The sequence below is a fragment of the Sminthopsis crassicaudata genome, chromosome 2 (assembly GCF_048593235.1).
Source record: "Sminthopsis crassicaudata isolate SCR6 chromosome 2, ASM4859323v1, whole genome shotgun sequence".
Taxonomy (NCBI): Eukaryota; Metazoa; Chordata; class Mammalia; order Dasyuromorphia; family Dasyuridae; genus Sminthopsis; species Sminthopsis crassicaudata.
The window spans coordinates 230,903,887-230,931,853 of record NC_133618.1 but is presented as its reverse complement, the minus strand read 5'-3'; the positions used below and the strand labels follow the sequence as shown (position 1 = coordinate 230,931,853).

General features: G+C 36.6%; 1 protein-coding gene across 4 annotated transcripts in view; it reads left to right on the top strand.

Annotated features, from left to right (window-relative positions):
- Positions 1–27,967, top strand: part of PKIG (cAMP-dependent protein kinase inhibitor gamma) — an 88,866-nt gene that overhangs the window by 45,222 nt on the left and 15,677 nt on the right. For 3 of the 4 annotated variants that reach the window (XM_074288517.1, XM_074288515.1, XM_074288518.1), the window contains one exon: positions 14,711–14,776. The gene's annotated coding sequence lies outside the window, so the exon portion shown is untranslated. Of the gene's footprint in view, positions 1–7,189; positions 7,330–14,710; positions 14,777–27,967 lie in introns of those variants that run through there. The other variant, XM_074288516.1, reaches the window with a different exon arrangement.

Sequence of the window (27,967 nt, the reverse complement as noted above, 5' to 3'; positions counted from 1 at the left end):
TATTTTTCTTGCTTCATTTTTTTTTTTTTGCAATATGGCTAATATAGAAATATGTTTTATCTGATTTTCACACGTATAATAGATATCATATGGCTTGCTTTGTCAGTGGGTAGGAGAGGACCTAGAGGGAGGAAGAGAATTTAGAATTCAAATTTAAATGTATATCTATTCAAAATATAATAATAATAATAATAAACCCCTGCTCTAAATGTGCTCACAGACAAATAGAAGACAAATAAGATATATGCAAGAGAAATTGGAAATAATCAACAGAGAGAAGATATCAGGAAAGGTTTTCTATAGAAAGTTAAGATTTTAGCTGAAACTAAAGAAAGACAGGAAGGCCAGGAAGCAGAGATGTGGAGGGAGAGAAAATGCCAGGAGTTGGAAGTTGAAGTGTTTTATTCAAGGGATCTCAAGGAAGCCAGTGGTATTGGACTGTAGAATTGGAAAGGAAGGGTGATGTGTAAGGTGGCAGGAAAGATACAAGGGAAACAGATTATGAAGGCGCTGAATGCTAGATTTTATTTGCAGTAATTTGAAGTTATAGAGCCCCTGGAATTTATTGAATTGGGGTGGGGGGAGGTGTGATATAGTCACATTTATACTTTAGGAAAATCACTTTAACAACTGACCAGAAAAGATGGACCAGAGTGGGAAGAGACTTGAGACAGAGTCCACTCAGAAGTGATCCAGTAGTCCAATGTGTGAAATCACAAGGGCTTGGACCAGGGTGTTGGACAGAAAAAGAAAGGAGTATAAGAGATGTCGTGAAGGTAAATTGGTTACCTTGGCAATAGATTAGATATGGGGAATGTCTTTAAAGCTTTAAACCTATGATTCTCTTGGATTTAAAATGTGAGCACATTAAAAATTTATAAGCATTATTGTTTGTCTTTTAACAAGCTTCATTAGTACTGTGAAGAGATAGGAAAACAAGTTAATCCCTTTGAGAAATGTTACTGTTTTCTTTCTCTAAATTAATTGTCAGAGAGTACACACTGGTACTCTTAATTATTCCTTGCAAGTTTCTCTGGGACTCTCGGTGTTCAGGTTATGTGATAGGCCTAGAAGCTGCAGCACTTTAGTCAATATAAATGGTGGTTATCAACCATTTCCATCCCTTCCGAATTAGGCAAAACAGGACTCAGGGGAGAGGCTAATTTGCATTATTTCTGTTGCAAGAGCTAGGCATAAAGTGAAGTCAACTGATTTTTTTTTTTTTTTTCAAACCAGTAGGCGAGTGTATAACCTCTTCTGTGAGTTGAAACTGTGCAGAAGGCTCTGGATTTTTTTTTAAATAACCAAACCTTTCCACTGAAAGTATTTGCATGTTTTGGGGGTTGGAAGAGACTGAGAGATATTCTCTGCACCTGGGGAAACAGCTGTTGCATTTCATCCTTGACAGGGTGAATGATGTGCTTCTCCCTTGTGTTTATATGTGAGTATATCTATCATTTCTTATTGTTTGTGAAAGTATACTGATTGTTATCATTCCTGGAAAAACAAGTGTCTAGGTAATCTCATTGTTTCAAAAAACCAGGAGCTTTCAATTTACCAGTGGAATCCTAATTTCATTATAGTGATTGGGACATTCAGATATGAACTTTATTGTTACAGGAATGTTTATGTTTGGAGTAGTTTATGTTTTGAGCAACTTAAGTGTAATACAAATGTTTCATCATTTAATTTTATTAGTTTTACATGGTTTAAAATAATACTACATTAAGCAATGGAGGCCTACACTGATAAAGGGAATGAGATTTACATTTTATAAAAGAGGCTTTGTGGCAAATTGAAAAGAAGAATGGACCTGTCTCCTGCATTAAATAAGGCAGTTGGATTATTTGATCAATAAGATACTTTCCAGTGCTAATGACCTGTGTATAAAGATCCTTTCCAGTTTCTATATTCTCAGTTCTATGGGCTTCTCTAATTCTGACTTTCTGTGTTTTAAATCTTTTCAGTTTGTGTGTGTGTGTGTGTGTGTGTGTGTGTGTGTGTGTGTGTGTTTTAACAGAAGTTCAAATAAAATTTCCTGAGAACATATGAGGAGTGGTCTTGGGAAGGGACAATAAGGGGAACAAATTTGTTTGAAGAAACTTTCCAGAAGCAAAACAACTGCTCACTTGAAACACAGAGATTTATCATCCAAATCTGAGCAGATTGCCAAGGCTATAAATAGTTGTAGCTGCAAGTAAACAGTTTCTTTCCCCCTTTGCTGTTGCTGGCCCATTGTTCAGGAGCCTGGGTAACCAAGCCAAAGAAACAGCATTTTAGCCCAAACTTGGGCTCTCTTCTATCTGTAGAAATCAAGCTCTTTTCCTGGATTGGGAGAATGTCAAGGATTTTGCAAAGTTGTAATGTGGCATTTGTGACCTGGAATGAAATTTGTCTTTGACCAGCTTTTTCTTCCTTCTTGAACACCATTGCCAGCTCTTGCCTGTTACAGAGCTGTTTAGATCACAAATTTTATAGATACTATAAAAAGACAGGAACACATGGCTAATTACTGAGAAGCAGATTCCATTGCCACACACTCCCTCTTTTCAAGGCCAACATGCACATGGCCGCTCCCTGAGTAGGGAGTCATTTGCTTTCAGAGTTGCCCTTAGTGGATCACTGAGCATACTCCAGCCTAACTAGCTAAATTTTCTGCAAGCTGTAGACATTTCAAAAGCCTCTTGAATAAGCCAAGCAAAATGTTGCCCTGAGAACAGTTTTGGACATTCCATAGTTTATTTTTAAATTTTTCCTTTTGGAAAAAATCAGACCCTCCTACATATTTTCCACTTCTGTTGCATTCATTTGCAAGAGCCTATTATATTGAGCCAGTCATAAGTAGGTTATGAAGAAGCAGTGGCATAGTGAAAAGAGTGTTGGATTTTTACTTAGAGGATCTGGTTCGAATCTTTACTCTGCTCCTTATTGCTTATGTGACCTTGGACAAATGACTATTTCTCTAGGTTACTCCCTTTCTCTTATTTAAGAAAATGGGATTGGACTAGATGATCTCTTCCTTACTTGCACCATGCCTGTGCATAGTTAATATCTAATAAATTTTTGTGGAATTGAGTTTAATTGAATTAAATTTTTGTGACTCTGTGGAACACTTCTCTTTTAGGGAAGGAACATGTTTCCTATATACGCAGCCCAAGTTTGTGCTAAAATGTTGTTTCTTTGGCCCTGTCAGGAAACCGACTGACTCAAGAAAGATAGCAAGACAAAGCATTATTTCCCCAACCTATCCATTCCTTGGGTGTTGCTCCTCTAGGCTCTCCTTTATTATAGCTGTCCACACCTAAATATCCTCAGTCTATCATTATTCTGTGTTGGTGATGTCTATGTGGCATGAGCTATAGGGAGCTATTGGGAGGGTTAAGGAAAAGGCATGGCTAGAAGCAGAGAGAGTAATGTGTCTCTTGAAATTAGAAAGATAGATGAGAATAAGCCAAAGCCTCAATAGTTCTTTCACAGTTGATCATTTCACATTCTTACTGTTACTGTGTGTAATGTCTTTCTGGTTTTGCTTGTTTCTCTCAGTATCAATTCATGTAACTCTTTCCAGGCCTTTCTAAAATCAACTTGTTCATAATTTTAATGGAATATTAATATGCCATCATTTATTCAGCCAGTCCCCAACTGATAAGCATCTATTCATTTTCTAATTCTTTGTTACCACGAAAAGATTTGCTACAAACATTTTTGCAAATGTGGATCCTTTTCCCTCCTTTATGTTTCCTTGGGATATAGATCCAGTAGTGGTATTGCTGGATAGTTCCAAATTGCTTTCCAGAATGATTGGATCGTTTTACAACTCCACCAACAATGCATCAGTGTCTCAGTTTTCCTACATTCCTTCCAATATTTATTATTATCTTTTCCTGTCATCTTAGCCAATCTGAGAGGTGTGAACTGGTACCTCAGAGTTGTTTTAATTTGCATTTCTTTAATCAACAGTGATTGAAATCATATGATTGTAGAGTGCTTTAATTTCATCATCTGAAAATTGCTCATATCTTTGATTATTTATCAGTTGGGGAATGACTTGTATTATCATAAATATCTTTATACATTTTATATATAATTCTTTTTATATTTTAGAAATGAGGTCTTTGTCAGAAACACTAGCTGTAAAAAAATTTTTTTTTCCAGCTTTATGCTTTCCTTTTAATTTTGTTGATGTTGGTCTTGTTTGTGCAAAACCTTTTTGAATTTAATGTAATCAAAGTTGTCTATTTTGCATTTCATTATGTTCTTTAGTTCTTCTTTGGTCATAAATTCCTCTCTTCTCCAAAGATCTTATACGTAAACTATTCCCTTGCTTCCCAAATTTGCTTTTGATAATCCTGTCCAAATCTTAACGTTAATAAGCCTCTGATTCTTTTCTTCCATTTATACAGTGAATGCTAGGCCTCAGATTTTTTCACTATAAAGTATAAATAGGATAATAGTCATTGTGATACATTTTAAAAATCACTGAATTTGAAGTCAGAAGACCTGAGTTTTAAGTCCTTGCTCTGACTACTTAGTATCTCTGTGACCTTAGGCAAAAGAGTGCATTAATATGTTGAGGCCACGCTTCACTCATTTGTAAAAGGAAGACTCTTCCAAGTTGAGCTCCTGGAATCTCATAAATAAAGCATTATTAAGATTATAAAAAAATGTTCATCTATATTAACTCATTTGACCCTTAAAACTATTTGAAAGTTTTTAAACGGTAAAAATCTTTGTTTCAGATTTCTCTGATAAGGGTTTAATATTCAATATACAGAAACAATTAACAAAAAATATTTACATGTACATATATGTGTATATGTTTATGGCTAATAGTAGTTTTCCCAATACATGGTCAAAGGATATGAAGAAACAGTTTTCAAAAGAATTACAAAATTAAAACTATATTCATAACCACATGAAAAAGTATTCCTGGCTTCAGATACTTGATACTTACTATCTGGGTGACTCTGAGCAAGTTACTTAACCCCGATTGCCTTGCAAAAGCAAAACAAAACCCCACCAAAACAGTAACAGCAAGATTATTTGATGATAGACTTAGCTCTTCTTAGCAATGCTGTGATCCAAGACAATTCCAAAAAACTTGAGATAGAAAATGACATCAGTATCAAAGAGAGAGAACTATGGAGACTCACTGTAATTCAAGGCATAGTATTTTCACCTTTTTTTTTTTTTATTCTCATGGCTTTTTCTCTTTTGGTCTGATTTTTCTTACACAATATGGCAAATATGAAAATATATTTAAAAGGATTATATATGTAAAACCCATATCAGATTGCTTGCAGTCTTAGAGATAGGGAAGTAAAGGAAGGAGGGAGAAAAAATTTGGAACACAAAATATTATAACAATGAATGTTGAAAATTATCTTCATGTATTTGGAAAAATAAAATACTATTGAGGAAAGAACAGTTGAGTTTTTATCTGCCAATTAACAAAAATAACCCCAAAATGGCAGTAGTCAATGTTGGAGGAATTGCAGAAAGTCAATTCCTTTGAAATGAAGTCAATTTAATGTTAAGGTTTTCTTTTATAAATTAGTTGATATATGAAGAACAGTTTTCTCTTCAGGGGAAGTTTTATAAATTAAGGGTTATAAAAGAAGAAAATGATGGCTTTGTTTTTGTTGTTTCTTAATTTTGGTTAAGTATTGGTGCATGATTCAGAATAAAGAGAATAATTCCATCAACTGAGCTGTTTGGAAATTGTTTCCATTTCCTGAAGCCCATTCAAATTGTTGGAATGAAGACATACTTTCCTGATTACAAAGTAAGTGCAAGCCCCTTACATTGAATATGCTTAGGAGAATACTTCCTTTGATACTTAGGAGAATTTTGCTCCATCACTAATAATAATGTCTTCAGTGTATTTAATGCCTTTTCCCAGACATCAGAACTTTTGACTTCATGGATATTGTTCATTCTTACAACATCTTTAAGACACAGGAAAGGGGCAATTAGATGGTGCAGTGGTTAGAGCTCCAGCCCTGAAGTCAGGAGGACCTTAGTTCAAACATGACCTCAGACATTTAACACTTCCTAGCTTTGTGACCTCGGCAAGTCACTTAATCCCAGTTGCCTCAGCAAAAGAAAAAAAAAAAAAAAAAAGACATAGGAAGGCAGTTCTGGTATTATTTTAGGCATGGTAAAACTGGTTCAGAAAGAGAATTAAATCATAAGAGTTCTCCATTTTGCTAGAGCTGAAAGTTCCTCTTTATAACAGAATATAGAAATAATCTAATCCCTTCACTTTACAGATTTGAAAACTGTGCCCTAGGAAGTAGTAAATGAGTGTGTTAAGTGGGACAAAGTCTCCCAGTCCAGTGTTCTGTGACCATCAGAGGACCTGCAGGAGCCTGTGAAAAAGGAAAGACCCCCTTTCGGATGTGAACTTGAAAAGTAGCTGTCATCCATAAATGTCCAATCATTTTGGAATCCATTTATATTTTCATTTCTAGAATTGTCTTCAGCCTGTGTCATGCTTTGTAGGAGGCCTTGTAGTTAAAGAACATTGGTCTAGGAGTCATTTGTTTCAAAACTCCACTGTGTGACCCCCCCGGGGCAAGAGCCTCCTGAATCCCAATTCCCTCATTCTAAAGTGAGGCCAATGGTTACAGCACCTCCTTCTTATCACTGTCAGGGAAGCTGGAATGAAACCTGAGCTGCTGGCTTTAAGCCCCCAGTACAGTGCTGGGCCTAGCCTGTGGGCTTACTGCATATTCTTTAATGAAATTCTGTGGGAAACCAAACAATTTCATCAACTTGACAGGAAGAAGGTAATGGGGAAAACACCCTGGTCCAAAGAAAATCATTGAAATGCTGCAAAGCAAACATTATAAATTAGTCATCAGGCAGTAAGAAACAAAGGGTAAGGATGCCTGGATCCCAGGGCTAATGAAGTGAGCATAGGAAACCTTTTGTCACTGAGAGCAGTGCTGAAAATGGAAGGAAGGATGTCAGACATATGTGGCCAGCCTAGGATGAAGTTACGGCACCAAGTTCATTGTCCTGAGGAAGCGGATCTCTGCTGTGGGCTTGGAGGTGGAAGCTAGGCAAATGACTGGTTGACATCATCAGGCTGAGCATTGCATTACAGCAAATGGGGACTTGCTTGGCAAGCTATGTGGGAAACTCCCACTAAAGCCTAGAAACACATTTCATTTAGGAGATAGAGAGGAGCAGCTCTCCTCACAGTTCCCTCTACGGCAGCCAAGCCATCCTTTCTCTTGTGCTGACAGCCAGGGTGGTAACCAGGATTCCTTGCTTTACATGCCTAGTTCTCAAGTGGAAATTCCCAGAGCCCAGAGAGTCTCTGTAAGTAGAATCTCAAATCCCTTCCAGGGAAAAGCAGAGGCCAAGAATAGAGATGAGCTTTCTAGAAAGAGACATTGATGGCACATTGGTAACTGAACAGCTGACTTACACATGTGATATGTATAGAAATAGATATTTGCCCTGAAAATGATGCCTTACTTGAAACTTCTTAAGACAGTTGTGTTATCCAGATATGTTCCTGTTAGGTTTTGTCTAGAAAAAGTGGATATTTAATTGGGGGTTAAGAATATCAGTAAGTTTTATAAAGTTAGATGATCATGTTTTAATTATATAGACTATATTATCTTGGTATGGTAGAAAGAATATTGGTCTGAGATATAAGGAATCTGGATTCTTAATTCTGGCTCTGCCACCAACTAGATTGATAGATTAGTGACATTAAAGAAGCCACTTTAATTTTTCAGGACTTCTGTTTCTTCAACTGTAGAATTGAGAGAATGCAGATATATGTTGTTTTTAAAAGCTGTAAGTATGTTAAGACTCCTCTCAACTCTGATAGTCTGTATTCTGAGGATTCTTCCAGTGTCAACATTTTTCTCTTCTAAGACTCTTTCTTTATCAGACATTTTATGGTTCTAAGAACAAATGTTGAGATAGATGGCATTTTAAATCCCCAAACACGTTCCGTTCTCATTTACTTTGCCACATGGTGTTTTCTTTGTTTTTGTAATTTGCTATTTATTTTTGGCAAATAGAGCATGTAAGTTCTTGGGTGGTTACCTGCTTTCAGGTATATAAATATAAGGAACCACTTTAGTACTAAAAGGGAGGCATGAAATTATTGTTGCTATAAAGCATGGGCACAATCACAGTGGGTTGAAAATATGTGAGATTGGATAGTTATCTTAGGATGTTGTCTCCCATTCACCATCCCTGAAAAGTAGTTTAAATATATTTCAAAAGTTTTACCACTGAAACTATAAGCCAAGATTCACACAAACTTAGGTCAGAACTTGAAAGAAATCTGGCCGTAGGGAAGAAAATATTTCTGGTCCCTGAGGGGAGTCAACACTGTTTGAACTGACACAGATGCTGGGAACAAGTTTCTAGCCGTTTTTCATATTTCATAGAGGCAAGTGAGGGAGAAAACAAGGATCAAATAAGATTTTAGGACTTTAAGTTGGGAGGGACTTTAGAATTTACCTAACCAACCTCCTAATTTTGTAGTCAAGGAAATAGGGTTCCAGAGGGGTAAGTGATTGTGCCCACATTCCTTTTGCTAGCAAGTAGCCCAATGAGAAGAATTCAAACCTAGGTCCTTCAACTCTGTGCCCAGTAAATTTTCCATTATATTGGCGTTCCAGTTTCTAATGTGAAGAGAAGAGGGGGAAATTATCCCAATTCAAGATATAATAAAAAATAAAAGTTAACCTCTCAAAGCTTACCCTGAAGTAAGAGCCTCTAACTTCAATTTTTTATTCTGTCAAAGGAAGAACTAGACCAGAGGACCTCCAAGTCCCTTCTAGCTCTAATATTCTCTGTTCTGAGTTCTAATATCTCTAAGTTCTAGGACTATCAGGGAAGTTACTATTCTAAAAAAATGACTGTTCCTCTTTTCCATGGATCATTTATATTTTTCTGCATGGGATTAAATTGAGCAGTGCTGGATTTGAGAAAAGGCAGAGACCTAAGGCTTAAATCACTGGAAATTTAGGGGATTTCACAGCATTTTGGATCCTTATAAAGACTGGGATATATTTTGTTTATTGATTGGGGGAAATTGTCTTTATTTCACTAGTAAATGATTAAATCTTATAATTCTTAATTTTTATTGCTGCTCTGAATGAAAAATAAATTGCTACTAATAAAGAACTATAGAAATACTAGCCAGAATATATACATATGTATATTGTTGTATCTGATAAAATAGCATTAATAGTAACTCATATTTTTTTGATTCTTTATTGTTGACAAAGTATTTTTTCATAACTCAGTGAGACAAATAACATAAATATTAGTCTTTCCATTCCAGCAGTGTTTTAGCACACTCCACTTATCACTATCTCTCCTTGCATTAGGCTTTTCACTTTAAACCATTCTCTACCCCATCCCCCATTCATTGGGTTTGTTACAGGCTTTTTAGACATTGGTGCAGGAACACATAACAGGCGTATAGCATATGTTTAACTCCAAAGAGATTCCCAGTCTTCAGCCAGTGCTGTACCACTATAAGCAGAGGTCAACTTCAGGAAGGTGTTTATTCTGAGTAAAATAAAGTCATTTCTTAATTCAATAATATCACTACTGACCTGTGATGGATGAGACCTAGAAATGCTACTGATTTCCCATTACAAGTAGGATTTAGAGACTGTTGGTACTATAGTAATTGGAGGCTAAAGTCACAGTTGTAAAACTGGACCTAAAGCAGAAGTGGATCCTACCCCAGAAGCAAGAGAAACTTTGCTGGAATTATTTAAAGAAGCTGCTAGCAGGTGTTACTTCCTGCATACTTTGAAGAAATCAGTTCTTTGACCCCTAAGCTCTCTGCTGTTTGTGTCTGAATGAGAGGTCAGAAGTGATACCAAGCTGAAAACTGATCTGGACAGTCTAGGATTCAAATTGCAAAAAAACATGGAATCTGAGTGTGGATCTGAGATCACTGTTCTACAGGCCTTTCAGAAAAGCCTTGGGAAAGCTTTTGAACATTGTTTCATCTAAGGAGAAGAATAGTGTTTTGGTCATTACCCTCAGTAACCACTTAAGAAAGTAATAATACTAAAGGCCAGAAAGACTGATGCTATAATATAGGAAGGAGCCAGCATTGGCCCTTAATCAGAAAGTAGATTCCTCTTGCCCAGCAGAAGCTTGTTTATTTTCCCAAGAAATCACTGGCCTCATTCCTCCTTCCTTACAGAGTTGTTTGAGGGAAGTATTTTGTAAACGTTAATATGCCATAGAAATGTGAGTTTATTACTTTTTTCATAAAATTAAAAAAAAATTTAATCATAGTAAAGTTGTAGGAGCAGCCTAGAGTAGTAGAGAATTAGATTTAGAATCAGGAAGAGCTATATTCAAATCCATTTCAGAAACTGTTATTAGTTGTGAGATGCAATTCAAGTCACGGAACTTGCACTCCCATAAAATGAGAATACATGTATTGATCTCAGCCTTGAAGATCCTTCCAGCTATAAATCTATGATCCTGCGAACCTGGGAGTTATATATAACCTGGCCAAGAAGCCCAGCTTTTGGGTTTGTGTGAATTGGGTTTAGTCTTGAGGGGCAGCTTCCCCAAATTACTCTTCCTTTTTTTTTTTTTTTTTTTTTTTTCATGCTGTTACTACCTAGAGCTTCCTATGGGAATTCTCCCAACTACAGTTTGTGTAGCTTATGCACAGCTCTTAAGTAAAAATGTACCAAGATCCCATTTAAACACTCAAGGTAACAAGGCCATGTGAGATATAACCTTTATTCCACGTGACAGAGAATATAGAAAAACATAAATATTTGTACTAGACCATAAATAGTAGATAACATTATCCTTCTTTCTCTGATGAGTTTCACTTCTGCCTCTTCCTACAGAGTATATGTAGTCCTCTAAATCAAAGCTTTTTAAACTGTGGGTCCTGACCCCATATAGTTGTGGGAGTCATGAAATTATGATTTATTGTCAGTAAATGTTTGATTTGTATACATATTTCATATGCCATTATACCCAAGGTCATATACAAATTTCTTAGGTGAAAATGGGTCATGAGTGGAAAAAGTTTAAGAAGCCCTGCTCAAAATCATAGTGGCCAGTGGTTTGTTTTTCCTGAAAAATGAATGAAATGAACTGGAAGTTGCTAGGAAAGAGCAACATCCAGTATTCTGATATGCTCCAGTTTGACCCCAGAAATCCATATAGTCACATACTTTATGATACTATAGCTTAAAGACTTAGGAACCTTTTGTACTTATTTGGGGTTGTTAGAGAAGCAAGCAGCAATAAGCACTTACTAAAAACCTAACAAATATCAGACACCATGCTTTAATAATCCTTACTCTCAATGAGCTTACATGTTTTTACAGACCCCTCCTCCATATCCCTGAAATGTCCAAATAAGTCATGGTAATAGTGAAGGGCAAAGAATGGGCTTGTTATACCTTCATATTGTGACTTAGACTGTTTGCTCCTCTAGTTCTGGAGACCAGAGTGTTAGACTTTTTTCCTCAAGAGGCTAGTTTTGCCAGGAAAGCATTGGAAAGCTGGATTCTGGAACTCTAAAACTTGGGAGTTGCTAGAGAAACAAGACAGCCAAGCCAGAGGTGACAAGGACATCCCCTAGCCTCTGTCCAGGTAGCTGAGATGCAGAAAATTGCACCATTTGGTTGTGTGGCTCCCCTTTCATGGCTGCAGGCCTGCTGCCTCTCTCAGCTCATGGCACTGCCACTCAAAGCTGGAGGCAAGGATTTAAGATTCAACAGGAACTCCTCTAATGGACTGCATGGATGAGAGCAAATGCAGCCTTCTTCCTATCCTGTCCCCAAGCCTCTGGCTCAAGGCTTCAATTAGGAATGGGACCCACGGCTCTAATCTTAGTTGGGCTGCTCTCTGACCTGTCCTCTGAAGAGAAAAAAAGGCAAAGGAGACCGAGCTCTGCTGCTGACATCCCCTCTTGTGTCAGCGCAAAGAGGAGACCTCTGAGGCAATAAGTTTATCCCTGTTAATGAGCAAAAGGTGCCAAAGACTCATTACCCTTGAGAATACCTCTGATCAACCTCTTGTGTATACAACAGCAGAAAAATAACATCATAAAAGCATAACAGGAACAAAGTGCTTTTGAAATAAGGGAATGAAAAAATTCTGACATGGAATAGTGATGGGGTGGAGTAGGAGACAGCAGTGTGGCTCAGGAAACCTTCATGAAGGATCTGGTGTCTGAGATGCATCTTAAAGATAGGTAGGATATTTTTTGAAGCCAGAGCTTCTAGGGATGTATAATAGCATGAGCAAGTAAAGCCTAGAATATGAGGAGAGGGACATTCTCGCAGACCCATGAATACCAAGCCTAGAGTACTGAAGGAAAGGAACATGACACACAGTTGGAACGGTTAGGGAGCACCAGGTGGTGGAAGGTCCTAAAAGTCCCACCGCCAGATAAGACACAAGCTAGTAGTAGTCACTGGGTAGTGAAGGTTTACTGGGCAGTCTCTCAAGGCAGCTCAGAAGGATTTCTAGCAAGAAGGGGATCATGCTCTCTGATCCCAGTAATTCATTCGCTCTTCCATCTGCAAAACTTATCACACCTTACCTATGTGATATTGTGTTAGATTTAGTCAGGGAATTTAGGTTCCGAATATTATTATTCTGAAATTTATTAACTATGTAGCCTTTGGGCAAGTCATATAGTTCTTGAGCTTTCTTCATCTGTAAAATATAGGGATTCTTAACCTAGGGAATGTGAACTTAAATGTGTGTGTGTGGTGAGTGAATTGTATTTTAATTTAATTGGTTTCCTTTGTAATCCTATATATTTTATTTTATGCATTTAAAAACATTGTTTTTAAAGAAAGACCTTGTCAGACCTCAAAAAGGGTCTATGATACAGACAAGGTGAAGAACTCTTAGCTCTAGGCCCTGATCATCTGATCATGGACTATGAGGAAATAAAAGAAGTTTTCCTCAAAAAGACCAGGGAGCTCTGTTCTAGAAATATATGAAATTCGAGACAATTTGGGTAAATGGAATGAAAACTTGGTACAATACTATCACTGGATCTTTTATCTAACCATGGCTTGAATTTCATCCTGGTTCAGGCTACATGTTGGCAGTTGCTCAAACCTACTTGTATTTTGTCCCATTTGATACATGTTGTAGTGAAAAATATACTGAACTTAATTAAGCTCTTGTCCAGACTACACTTCTTAACTGACTCAGTGAGCTTAGACCCTTCCCTGTCTTTGGGCCTTAGCTTTCCTATCTATGACTAGACTAGACAAGATGATCTCTAAGCTCTAAATCTATATTTTTTTCTTGTAAATTTGGAACATATAAATTTAAAGTAAAAGAGCTGTCCAGAAATGAAATAGAATATACTACATTTGACTTTTAAGGCAACTCCACATGTTTTCAGTTTCTCCTGTAAAATGGATTGGCCTAAATGACCTCTAAAGTAATTTTCTCCCAATTCTCATTCAGTTCTAAGGTCCCTCCCAGTTCTGACAAGTACTAAAGTACTTCCTATCTTTATGTTTTTTCTTTCTAGGAGGGGCTAAACCTTCCCTTTGTTTGGTTTTGTTTTTCTTATTTTTACTTCCTGAGATAAACTGTATTGTGCCCTTTTTTCATTGAATCATCTTATTTTACTGTTTCTGACCTTCTAACCACTAAGAAAGGCTCACTTGATTTGAAGGCCAGAATATCTTCCTGAGGCATCTAGGGTCTTGGTCACTGAGAGTTACTACTGGCTTGTAACTCAACAGCAGAGCCTTATAAGCATATGAGAAAATGCATTTAACTGGGTTTCAGGTAGATACCCTACTGCTTCTGAGAATTATGAAAATAAAATTACAACATGAAAGATGAACTCCATCCTAAATGGGCTTTTACAAAGAACTAACTTAATGTTTGTGAATTGAGAGTACATAAATGTAAGAATAATTACATAATTCACTTTCCCTCTCAATGTTTTTCATGACTCATTTTTAAAATGAAAAGATTGTACCAGATGATCCTTTAGGGCACCTTTTAGCTCTTCTGTTATAGCATCTGTTCCAGTTCTGATGTTCTGTAATCTAGAGGCCTTCCAATTCTGACATTTCTATGACTATAGCCCTAAAACAAGATCTTAGGCAACCTTTTTTTTTTTTAAGCAAAATTTTAAGAATTTAACAGAAAAATAAAAGGGTTAGACTTAAGTGAAATAAGCAAAGCTTACCCTCTCAATAGGATAAACTTCTTAGATAACATAACTTTCTGACCTCTGTCTCAATCCTATTTACACTGAATGAGCATAGATACCTAAGGGAATGTTAAAGCAATCCTGCCTAAAATTTTCAGGTTGTCTTGAAGAACAGGCATCTTCAATGGAAAAATCTTAGAACTTAGCACTTAATGATTTGTTATCTGTCCCAGCTCCTCATTTCAACATTCAAGGTCTTCTATGATCTAGCTCCAAGCAGCCTCTTTATAGCCTTGTTTTCTGTTGCTCCCCTTCTAGAGTATATAGTCTTTTCAACACATGTTCTTCTACACCATCAAGATTTTCCACCTCCAGATCTTTGTTTTTACCATTCTCTGTGCCTTTCCTACTTCACAACATGTTGGCATTTTATCCATTCTTCAAAATGCACTATGCTGACCACATAGTAAGCACTTATTTAATAAATAACCTCTTTTCTCTGACCTTAACTTTTTTTTTTACCCTTTTGTTCTTCAGACTGTCTATAGTAGTCAAGAGCTGAAAATCTGAAGACACGATGGGAAGAGAAGAGAACTAAAGCAGGTGGGAGCTTATATATACCTTCTAATCTTACAAGTATTTTCTTAAGTACTTGTGTTTTTGTTGTAGGAAAAAATGAATTGTTATATATTATTAGAAAAGAGATTTTTTTACTTATCTTACACAAAAGACAAATATGACTCTAGAATTATTAATAATATTTCAATATTTAATAAAAAGTAAACTCACTCAGTTCATGACCAAACAAGAAATATGCAAAGTAAAGTGGATACTTTTAAGTATATTAAATTAAAAGGGTTTTGTACAAATAGAACCAATGTAGCCAAAATTAGAAGAAAACTAGGAAACTGAAAAAAAATTTACAGCAAATTTCTATGAAAAAGATCTCATTTCTTAAATATATAGAGAACTAAGCCAATTTATCAAACCTAAAAGTCATTCCCCAAATGATAAATGATCAAAGGATATGAACATTTTTCAGAAAAAGAATTCAAAGCTATCTATAGTCATATGAAAAAAATACTCTAAATCACTAATAATTAGAAAAATGCACATTAAACCAACTCTGAGATATCACTTGGAACTTTTCAGATCGATTGACTGACATTACAGAAAAGGACAATGACAAATGCTGGAGGGGATGTGGAAAAACGGACACTAACGCACTGATGGTGGCATTGTAAACTAGTTCAGCCATTCTGGAGAACAATTTGGAACTATTTTTTGCTATGAAACTCTGTATGTCCTTTGACTCTGAAATACCATTACTAATTTATACCCCAAAGAGATCAAAGAAAAAGGAAAAGGATCTATATATGTAAAAACAAATTATAAAAGTGCTTTTTGTGATGGCAAAGAACTGGAAACTGAAGGAATAACCATCATTTAGGGAATGGCTGAATAAGTGTGATATCCGATTATGATGAAATGCTTTTATGCTGTAAAAAATGACAAATAGGGGGCAGCTAGGTGGCACAGTGGATAGAGCACCAACCCTTAATTCAGGAGGATCTGAGTTCAAATCTGGTCTCAGACACTAATACTTCCTAGCTGTGTGACCCTGGGCAAGTCACTTAATCCCAGCCTCAAAAAAAAAAAAAAATCTAAAAATGACAAATAGAATGGTTTCAGAAAAACCAGTTAAGATTTACATGAACTGATGCAAAATAAAGAAGATAAGAATGAGAAGAAGATTGTAGCTGTGACAGAAATATTACACTATGGCCAACTGTAAAAGAATTAACTATTCTCATCTGTACAGTGATCCAAAGGTTTTATGATGAAAAATGTATGCACACGCAGAGAATAAATTAATGAATTTGTATTTTTACTACTTTATTTTTTCTTGCTTATATTTTTTACAATATGGCTAATATGGAAATATGTTTTGCATGACTTCATGTATATAATGAGTATAATTTCTTATCTTCTCAATGGAGGAAGAGCTAGAGGGAGATGGGATTTAGAACTAAAAATTTGAAAATTTAATTAAAAAAACCTCTTCATATAATACTTTAGAGTTTACAAAAATTACTATCCCCATTTAATAGATGAGTAAACTGAGGCCTGGAGAGGTGAAGTGCTTTACCTAAAATTACACACTAATATTTGAGGCCCCTTCTCTATGCCATGGTGCCTTAAAATTTAATATTTCATACACTGTATGTCATACTTAAGACAGAACGTGTTACTTAATTTTAATTAGATGTGAACAGTTTCTTACAAGATTTATATGGGACTGTTAAGAAAATTTAATAAGGAGAAAATTTGCTAATAAAACTGGGTATGATACCAGTTTTTCCTGCATACCAAATGTTTGCATTAAAGTCATTTAAACAAATACTGAAACAGTGGGTAAAAATTGATGCATGGTGGTGAAGCTAAAACAGACAAGAGCCACCTTATATAATAGACACTCTCCAAGTATCTATGCTAAAGCCCCATATATGTGGGCATGGGTAGATGCAACAGTTCTCAAGTTCTCAATCTTCTAACTCTAGAAGTGCTTCAGATGCCTTGCAGATTACTTTGAGGTTAATTTTTACATTATTCATAATGCCATTCCATCATTGTAGTGATCATACTTATTTTTTTTGGTGGGGGGGTTGGTGGTTGCTGTCTTTCATTTCCTTTTTAAAAATTTATTTATTTATTTATTTTTAATTATAAAAATTTTTGACAGTATATATGCATGAGTTATTTTTTTTATAACATTATCCCTTGTATTCATTTTTCCAAATTATCCCCCCCCTCCCTCCACTCCCTCCCCCCGATGACAGGCAATCCCATACATTTTACATGTGTTACAATATAACCTAGATACAATATATGTGTGTAAATACCATTTTCTTGTTGCACATTAAGTTTTAGATTCCGAAGATGTAAGTAACCTGGGTAGATAGACAGTAGTGCTAACAATTTACATTCACTTCCCAGTGTTCCTTTTCTGGGTGTAGTTATTTCTGTCCATCATTGATCAACTGGAAGTGAGTTGGATCTTCTTTATGTTGAAGATATCCACTTCCATCAGAATACCTCTTCATACAACATTGAAGTGTATAGCGATCTTCTGGTTCTGTTCATTTGACTCAGCATCAGTTGATGTAAGTCTCTCCAAACCTCTCTCTATTCCTCCTGCTGGTCATTTCTTATAGAGCAATAATATTCCATAACCTTCATATACCATAATTTACCCAACCATTCTCCAGTTGATGGACATCCATTCATCTTCCAGTTTCTAGCCACTACGAAAAGAGCTGCCACAAACATTTTGGCACATACAGGTCCCTTTCCCCTTCTCAGTATTTCTTTGGGATATAATCCCAATAACAGCAATGCTGGATCAAAGGGTATGCACAGTTTGATAACTTTTTGGGCATAGTTCCAAATTGCTCTCCAGAATGGTTGGATTCTTTCACAACTCCACCAACAATGTATCAGTGTCCCAGTTTTCCCACATCCCCTCCAACATTCATCATTATTTGTTCCTGTCATCTTAGCCAATCTGACAGGTGTATAGTGGTATCTCAGAGTTGTCTTAATTTGCATTTCTCTGGTGATCATACTTATTAATATATTCATCATAATTGTTACTTCTAAACTTTTTCTTTGAATGAGCTAATAAATTAAGATGATCAGAACATCTCATTATAAGCCATACAGCATTTCTTTCATAAATTTTGGTGCACCTTTTTTTGCAAGACTATTTTACAGTAATAAATAAATGGAAATATTATGAGACCTGGTGATCAGTGATTTAATAAACATTAAGTGCCTGCTATATACCAGGCACTTTAATAGACATTGGGAATAGAAAGACAAAAAAATGAAAAGATAACTGTACATATATATGTGTGTACATATACACACCCATCCATCAAAAAGTAACTTGACATATATAGACACATACATGTACAGAAACACACATGTATCTCATAAAGTAATTGGTCAGGGGGAAAGCATGAGCAGCTGGGGGGATAAGGAAAAGCCTCATGGGGGAGGTGGTACTAGAGCTGAGCTTGGTAGTGTAAGAAGCAAAAGTTAAGAGGGAGAGCACTCTAGGCCTGGGGAAAGATCTTTGCAAAGGTGCAGAAACTGAAGATAAAGTGATATATGTTTAAATAAGGCCATTTTGGTTGGACCCATAGGAGGATATAAAGGGGTATAATGCATATTAATAAGACTGGAAAGATAGATTGTAACTAGGCAGTAAAAGATTTTAGATGCCATGTAGCAAAAGTTTTGTACTTGATCCCAGAGATTGTAAGATATCACTGTTGTTAATTGACCATAGGAAATGAGATGGTCAGATTTGTGTTTTCAGAATACAAGTTGGAGTACTATATGATGATCAATTCTGATGAACGTGGCCCTCTTCAACAATGAGATGAACCAAATCAGTTCCAATAGAGCAGTAATGAATTGAACCAGCTACATCCAGTGAAAGAACTCTGGGAGATTACTATGAACCACTACATAGAATTCCCAGTCCCTCTATTTTTGTCCACCTGCATTTTTGATTTCCTTCACAGGCTAATTGTACACTATTTCAAAGTCCGACTCTTTTTTTATAGCAAAACAACTGTTTGGACATGTATACATATATTGTATTTAATTTATACTTTAACATATTTAACATGTATTAATCGACCTGCCATCTGGGGCAGGGAGGGGAAGGAGGGGAAAAACTAGAACAAAAGGTTTTGCAATTCTCAATGCTGAAAAATTACCCATGCATATGTCTTATAAATAAAAAAGTATATATATATATATGTATACACACACACACACACACATATGAATAAAAGTTGGAAACAAAAGAGACTTGAGAAAAGAGACAAATTAAGAGGTTGTTAAATGAAGAAAAGGGCATTGATTAAATATTTAGTGTGCCAGGCCCTATGTTTAGTACTGAGAACACAAATGCAAAGCAGTTGCTAGCCCCTGTCCTATAGGAACTTATGTTTTAACAACAAAAGATAATCCATAAAGGATAGGGTTGTGGCGATAGTCCCCAAAGACAGAATGTGGATCTCCATCCTTCCTTGGCTTCTGCTTTCTCTGACAAAGAGAATGATCCTGAGAAAAAGCATGCCTCCTAGGCAGTTGATACCTGAGTCAAAAAATGGTGGAAGAGTACCCAGCTGTCCTTGAAGAATTCAAATCACTTGGCAAAGATGAATGCTATCTTCAGGTACCTAAAGAACTAACAGTATGACTGCTGGGGCACTGTCAGTAATCTTTGAAAGACTGGGGGAAAGAGGAGACATAGTTCACCGAGATGTAAATCTAGAGAAACTCTCTCATGCTATTTTTGTGGAAGTTGGGGCAGGAGGAATAGATGGCATGATATAGATTAGATGAGATTACAGTTAGGTGGAATCATTGAACTCATTGAATGTTAGACCTAAAAAAGGTCTTTAGAGAAGAGTTCCAGGGATCTGTAGTTGTCCCTCTGATGTTTTGTTCTTTTAAAAATTAGTGTCAGGCTAAACACAGAAAATGCACTTATTAAGTTTACAGGTGACACAAAATTGAGAGAGATAGCTAACACATTGGATAAGAGAGTCAAGATCCAAGAGGCTTGACAAGCTGAAATGTTGGGCCAAATAGGAATGAAATTAAATGAAGGAATTTCAGTAGGGATGAATGATATATTGATATTGAACCTTTAACCAGCTGCTCTTTAAGTTTGAGCATCCAGCCAATCTCAATCTATCTACTTGTTTAGTCATTTAGTTGGTATCTCATCTTTTCCACAAGCATAGTATGAGATATTTTATGAAAAGTTTTTCACAAGTATAGAAAAACTGTATCTTGTTGCCTTCACTCATGATTTAGTAATCTTATTAAAAAAGGAAATGAGGTTAGTAGGCATAACCTGTTTTTAGTAAAGTCCTGACTGTAATTATCTTGCTTCCCTTTCTAGATATTTGCAGCTCTCTCTTTAATGATCTAATCCAAAATCAAAGACAAGCTCACTGGCTTGCAATTTTAAGATCTTGTTTCTCTTTTCTTGAAAACTAGGACACTTTCCCTTCCCCAATATTATGGCACCTTTCTCATTCTTCATGATCTTTGAATGTAAAAATGTGTTCAAAGTCACAGGAGTGATAGGCAGCAGAGTAACTCAGGTATAATGATTCCAGGCCTAGTATTCCTTCATGTTCCTTATTTTGAGGTATAAAGTACTCTAGAAATGCTGAGTATTACTAATACTCTACCATTGGTTCTTTGAAGGAAGAGGACTACTTATTTATCTATGTCTCCCTAGCACCTAGCAAAAGACCCTGATGTGGCAATTGTTTAATGAATATTTGTTGACTGAATGAATATTATTAAAGTAGGTAGATTACTTTCTTTCCTATGAATTGTGGAGGTTCATCTTGGATATAGATGTTCTATGTAGAGCCATTAAAAAACTAAAGTATAATCTGGGAAGCCATCCAGGTATATGAAGAGAGTGGCCTCTGCAAGCCCCTTTCTATAATGATACAAGCCAGGATCTTGCCTCCCCCAGTGCTGGCAGACTTAATAAGAGGCAGAGAGTGTTTTTGCCTGACTTTTGAGCCTCCTCTCCATCTTACAGCTGAAAGAGAAAGGAATGAGGACAGAGTGTGTTTAGGCTAACCCCACATGAGAATGACCTCATCAGCTTTGAGATTGATTAGGCGGAGAGTGGGAGAAGGGCCTGGGACCTCCCATCAAATAAGAGGGGAAAATAATAATATAAGGCCGTTGACCAAAGGAATGTTGGCCTTTAGGTGGACCATGTTTGAAGAAAGGGCTGCAAATTGTATTAGAAAGCATGCTGAACTCAGAAATAAGAGCCTTAGGTTCCAATCTTGCCCCAGCCCTTTCTGATGTGGATGAGTTGGGCAAGACATGAATCTTCTTGAGCCTCTCCTCATGAGGCTTAATGAGGAGACAGACTGGTGGAGCCTTGGGGGCAGATAATTGCTTGCTTAGAGACTTGCTATGGTGCTACATGATTGATCATTACTTGGTTATTGATCATTCCTTCTTTGAAGCTCAATTTCTTCATCGATAGGAGATTAAAATAGGTGGTCATATGCTTTAAGACATATTCCTTCAAGCTAATAACATTGTTAGCACTACTATCTATCTACCCAGGTTACTTATACCTTCGGAATCTAATACTTAACGTGCAACAAGAAAATTGGATTTACACACATATATTGTATCTAGGTTATACTGTAACACATGTAAAATGTATGGGATTGCCTGTCATCTAGGGGAGGGAGTAGAGGGAGAGAAGTGGTAATTTGGAAAAATGATTACAAGGGATAATATTATAAAAAAAAATTACTCATGCATATATACTGTCAAAAAAAATTTATAATAAAGTGACTTTGTTTTCAATAAAAAAAAAAAAAGCTAATAACATTGTGCATTTCCAAGGACCTTCGCAACTTTGATATTCTAGGATCAGCAAGGCCCTGGTATGAGACAAACAAAACTAAAGATTCACCTAAGCATTAAAAAAATGTAAGTTAATTTTTGGTCAGACCCTTCCCCCCACTACCTCCAAAAGAGATCAGTTTTCTGATAAGCCCAAGAAAACTATTTGTCCAGCAGAATTTCACCAAATGGTGAATTATTACAATAGCTTATATTTATAAAGAGCTTTATAGTTACATAGAATTAGATTTTCATAGGATGTTTAAAGCTGGAAAAATTCCTGGAACATAGAGCACAGAATATCACTGCTAGAAGGTACCTTAAAACATGGAATACAGAAAGTTATTTAAAGCCCAAAGGGACTTTAGAAAATACAGCATGCAGTGTCCAACAGAAAAGGATTCTTAGAACCCAGAATTTTAGAACTCTAAGAGATTGTAGAGGGGTTATCTTATCTAGTTCTCTCATTTGAGGATTTTCCTCATATGAGGAAACTGAGGCCCAGAGAAATAAAGTGATTCACCCAAGGTCCTATAGTGAATTAATGTCAGAGACTAGAACTGTCTACTACTGTACTGTTCTGCTTGCTCTGTTTTCAAGACAGTTTGGTTAGATTCTTTGAGTTTTCTGAACACAGATGTTTCCCAACAGAAAGCTACATCCATTAATATTCCACATAGAACAGTGTTTTTCTCTTTAGAGAAGTTTTGTTTTTTTTTAACAGTCTATAGACTTAATAGGGGCAATGGACAACAAACCATTATTCTATGTGCAATGGGGATAAAGAACTGAAAAAGTATCTAGAAAGAAAGAATTGCTGGGATGCCATCTATTACTTTATTTGGTTATTACAATTCCATGTGGAAAGCTCAGAGGGAATTATTATCCTTTATAGATACCCAAGGTGAAGAAATGAGAAGTGATTTGCCTAAAACCGAATAGCAAATGAATGGCACAGCTAGGATTTGAACCTGTTTTTTATAACTTTATAAGTTCAGGACTTTTTAATTGGTAAAGTATGAAATCATTATGAATTTTAGAATTCTGGTTTCTCCAAGGTTAAAGTCAGGATTTTTCTGAGGAATTCCTCTTTATTTGGGAGCTTCTTAGCTGCCAAGTCTTACAAAAAAATTTTATCCTGTGATTCTTGTTGAGAATTCTTGTTTTAAGAGGATGGAGGAGGATGATTTTCCTTTGGTGTTAGAATGATCAGGAACTCAGCACAGGATCATCTTGCCATCATATAAAGCCCTGCGATTGGGTTCTGTTTCCTTAGTGTCACACTCCAAAGAAGTACTCATTGGAAAGGTTAAGTCTTCGTATATCATAGCTGTCAAATTTTCAGTGGTTCTCATGAGGAGAACCAGGAGATTTAGGTTCAAAGCCTGGTTTGTGTCAGTTAATGTGTGACCTTTGAGAGACCTTAGGGCAGAATGTTAGAGCGGGAATTGGCATCATAAAATATAATAAATAATATCAGAGACAGGAGTCTTAGAATATGTCATTAAAGCTAAAAGGGATAACAGAGATTGCCCTTCTTTACCCTCTCATTACATAGGAGGAAACAGAGGCCTTGGGAAAGGAAGTGGTTTGGGCAAGGTCGAACAGGGATTGGGAGTAAGACTGGGTAAGGACCAGGTCTCTTGACTCCTGGTTCATCTCTCTTTACTAGAGTTCCCCTTCTCTGTGGCTGCTTTTGAACCCAACCTCCTGGCTTTAGCCTCCCTTTCTTTCTTGCCCTCCCTAGCCACATGTTTTCCTTTGTAATCTCATTCTGTGGGCTTGGCTCCAGCAGAACTGTAACATGTGTTTGCTAGCCCTGACATTGTGGGGAATCAGAAAGGTTACTCCAGATGATTGCCTCCCTTGTCCATTAGACTTCCCCTGGTAAGCCAGGCCCAGGTACCAAATAAAAAACCTAAAATAGATCATTATCTCATCAGTTCCCATGGACTTATTTACCATCTCCATGTTGATGATTCTCAAATCTATCTTATTTTGCCCCAGACACTCTGCTCACTCCCATTCTCAACTCTGTCTTTCAGACATCTCAAGTTAGATGTCTACTAGACATCTTAAGCTAAACACAGCCCAAACCACACTCATTATCTCCCTCTCCCTAAACTTCCCTGCTACTCCAGAGGACATCACTCTCCTAGCTGGGAGTCATCCTTGACTCCTCATTACTTCTGACTCCCCATCATCAAACTGTGGCCAAGGCCTGTCGATCTCACCTTTACATCCTCTACCAAATATGGCTCTTTATCTTCTCTGTCACTGCTAGCAGGCCCTATCACCTCCCATAACAATAGCCAGCAGGTTGAGCTCCCTGCCTTAAGCCTCTCCTCACTCTTTAATTCATTTTCCTTTCAGACACTACTGTGATTTTCAGAAAATACAAGGCATCCATTCATGTTACTTCCCTAGCTCCTCTTCACCTCCCCACTCAAGGAACTACAGTGGCTCTCCGTCAACTCCTATAGCAAATAAAAAAGCACATTTGGCATTCAAAGCCTTTCATGATCTAACCCCACCCCCTTTCCAGTTTTCTTATATCTTATTCTCCACATGTAGCCCAGTCCAATGATGTCAATCTCAGGCTGGCCCCTTACAAGGAATCCTTTCCTTCCTTAGCCCCACCTACTGACTTCCCTGCCTTCCTTTGAGTCCAAACTAGAATCCCATCTTTTACTGGAAGCTTTTTCCAATTCCTCTTAATTTTAGTGTCTTCTTTCTGTGAATTATTTCCTATTTATTCCAAATATAACTTGCCTTGACTATATTTGTTTGCATGTTGAATCTCCCATTAGATATCAGACTCCTAGAGGACAAAAGATATCTTTTGCCTCTTTTTGGATCCCTAGCATTTAGCATTGTCTGGCAAATAATAAACACTATATAAACATGGATTAATAGTTTGGAGCAACTAATTGACTGGAGAGCTACATCTGGAATCAGGAAGACCTAAATTCACATCCAGCTTTAGATCTTCCTAGCTATGGGACCCTGAGCAAATCACTTAACCTCTACCTCAGTTTCCATATCCATAAAATGAGGATAACAATAGTGCCTATCTCCCAGGGTTGTTGTAAAGATAAGATCTTTATAAAACAATTGGCAAATCTTAAAATGATATATAAATCCTAGCTGTTATTGTTATTTCGCTTTTCCCCAAGTAAAACTATGCTTTTTGTGTAGTGGAAAGGACTTAGAATTAGAAGGCCTAGTTTTGAGTTTTAACTCTGTCACTTAGATTTACATGATATTGAGTAAGCCATTTCCTTCTCTCTTTTGAGCCTTAGACTTCTCAGATGTGAAGTATAGAGGTGAGTTATTACTACTAGCTTATATTTCATCACATTGACCAATCACTTCCTTATATTCTATACTTCTCAGTAATTGTGTAGTATTGTTATCCTTAGGCAGCTAGATGGTGTATGGATGGATTTCTGGGCCTGGAGTTAGGAAGATTTGAGTATTTAAATTTGGTCTCAAACACAAATTGTGTAACTCTGGGCAAGTTTCTTCACCCTATTTGCCTCAGTTTCCTCATCTGTAAAATGATCTGGAAACTCCCCTTGTATCTTTGCCAAGAAATCCCTGGCTGAATCTGGGGAAAGCATAGGGAAAAGAGAAAAGGAAACAAGCCTTTACTAAGTGCCTATGTGTGCTAAGTACTATGCTAAACACTTTTGAAATATTATATAATCTTGACAGCAACTCTAGGGCATATATGTTATTATTGTCCCATTTTACAGTTGAGGAACTTGAGTCAGATTGGGGTTAAATAATGTGCCCAGGGGTTAAATGGCTTATATAACCAATAACTATCTGAGATAAGATTTGAACTCTAGTCTTCTTGACTCCCTATTTCCTGTGCTCCATTCACTGCCTCATTTTAGTGTGGAAGACCTTGCATTCTTGAAGCCTGTGTCATTACATTATAAAGAGCAGATTCTCTCATGCTGGAAAAGCTTCAGGAAGAGGTTTGGGAATAGACAAGTTAACTGTTTCCTCTTCTCAATTCTAAGCCTCAACTATATCTGCCATCATCAGCCTTAGTATTTGAAGAATATATGGTTCTTTATTTTGCTGAGATCACTTATGAACTGGATCCCACCCCCTCTCAAGCTCCCTTTATCTATAGAAGCTGACCCTTTAATTCCCCTTTTCTCTTTCTCTAATTTTCAAATTCCTTATCTCCTGCCCCCTTCCCTGCTTAATCCCTGTGCTCAAACAACAAACAACAGGAACCTTGCTCTATATTTCTGGGTGCTCATTTTCATTTCTTTCTCCCTGCTACAGATTAAATAGTGGTTTCTAGTCCATTAGCCCAACTAAATCTACAACTACCCTATAGCTACCATTCCCTCAAAACTATTATTGTCCTGTATCATTATCACAACAAAACACATTTTAAAAATCTGTCCTTATTTACTGCCTCTACTTTTTCACCTCTCTTTCCTGGCCTCTAACCCTACCATTCACCTAAAATTGCTCTCCAAAATCACCAGTAATTATTTAATAGCTAAATCCAATGACCTCTCAATCTCCATCCTGTTTCTTAGCAACATTTAATCTTGTTATCCCCTCTTTCCGTCTGGATGCTTTTATCTTCCTTTATTTTTATAGCGGATCTTTCTCGTGTTTGATTATTTTTTCTTAGTCTTCTTTACAGGGTCATCTTCCATGTACTACTATCAATCTGTGTGTATTCTCCAGAGCTCTGTACTGGACCCTTCTCACTCTTTGCTCTTTCTCTTGTTTATTTCTCTCTCCTTCTCTTTACTCTCTTCTGTCTTGGTGATTCTATCAACTTGTGTGAGTTTAGCTATCATCTCTACTCTATATACCCTATCTACATAGACTATACTCATATCTGAACTCTGATCATATTTTGCCAGTTGCCAACTGGCTTTCCCCTTACATCTCAAAATGAATGGAATATAAAAATAATAGCAATAATAACTACCATTTATATGGAACTTTAAGGTTTGCAAAACATTTTACTTCTGAAGTCTTCACGATAACTCTGTTGTTACTCTGTTTTATAAGTAAGGAAACTGAGGCTTGATGTCAGGAGATCTGCCTAGAATCATACGGCCAGATACCAGACAAGATTTGAATTTAGATTTTGCTGACTCCAAATACAATTTACTTACAGCACTCTATCCACTGTACCTCCTACATCTCTGTCTCACAGATATATTACCAAGACAGAACTTCTTTTCTTATCCCACCAATCCAACCCTCTTCCTAATTTCCCTGTTTCTGCCAGTTCATATACTTTGACATCCCTGACTCTTCTGTCTGCCTCTGTCACTGCCCATACCCAGTCAGTTTTCAGATCTTGTTAATTCTGCCTTCACATACTTCCTTTATTTTCTCCCTTCCCTCTATTCACACAATCACCTCATCTCCTCTCACCTCCTCATTGGTCTCTCAGCTTCTAGGTTCTCCTTGCTCCAATCTATTCCCCACACAGTTGCTAAATTAATATTCCTAAAATACAATTCCAGCCATGTTTTCCCCTCACTTAAGCATCTGCTGATTGTTTCATGGATTAAAAACCACACTCCTCAGCTTGGTATTTATAGCCCTTCACAGTCTGGTTGACTTATTTTTCTATACTGATTTCATATTACTTTGATACACTTTTGTGTTTCAACAAATTGGTCTCATTGCTAGACTTTTTTTTTTTTTTTGCTGTTGTGTTTGTCACCATTCCTTTCCACAGGCTGTCCTCAGGCCTGGAATTCTCTTCCTTTTCACCATCATTTCTTAGAATTACTTGTTACCTTCATGGCTAAGCTTAAGATCCTTTTTCCTGATTCACCCATTTGTGAAATGATTTCTTACTTTCCACATTTCCACCAAAATTACTTGGTCTTTATTTTATGTATATTTTGAATATGCATTTTGGTTTACATGTTTTTCCTCTGTAGAATGTAGATGTATCTAATTAGGTCAAGCATAATTTGGTACATAACTGGTACATAAGTACTTAATGAATTTTTATTGATTTGAAAAGAATTGAACTTTAGGGCACAAGATTCTGGGAGATTTATCATGTTGGCTTTATCATGTTTACATCAAGTGATCACTTCAATATTCTGAGAAGCAGTAGAGTGTAATACAAATAGCACTAGTCTTAGACTTAATAGCCACGATTTTGAGTCTTTATTTTGCCATTTACTAACTGTATGACTCAGACAATTTCCCCCTTTTGAACCTCAGTTTTCTACATTTGTCTAAGAGGGGGATGATAATAACTCATATTTCCTACTTTGCAGAATTTTTATGATAAAAGTG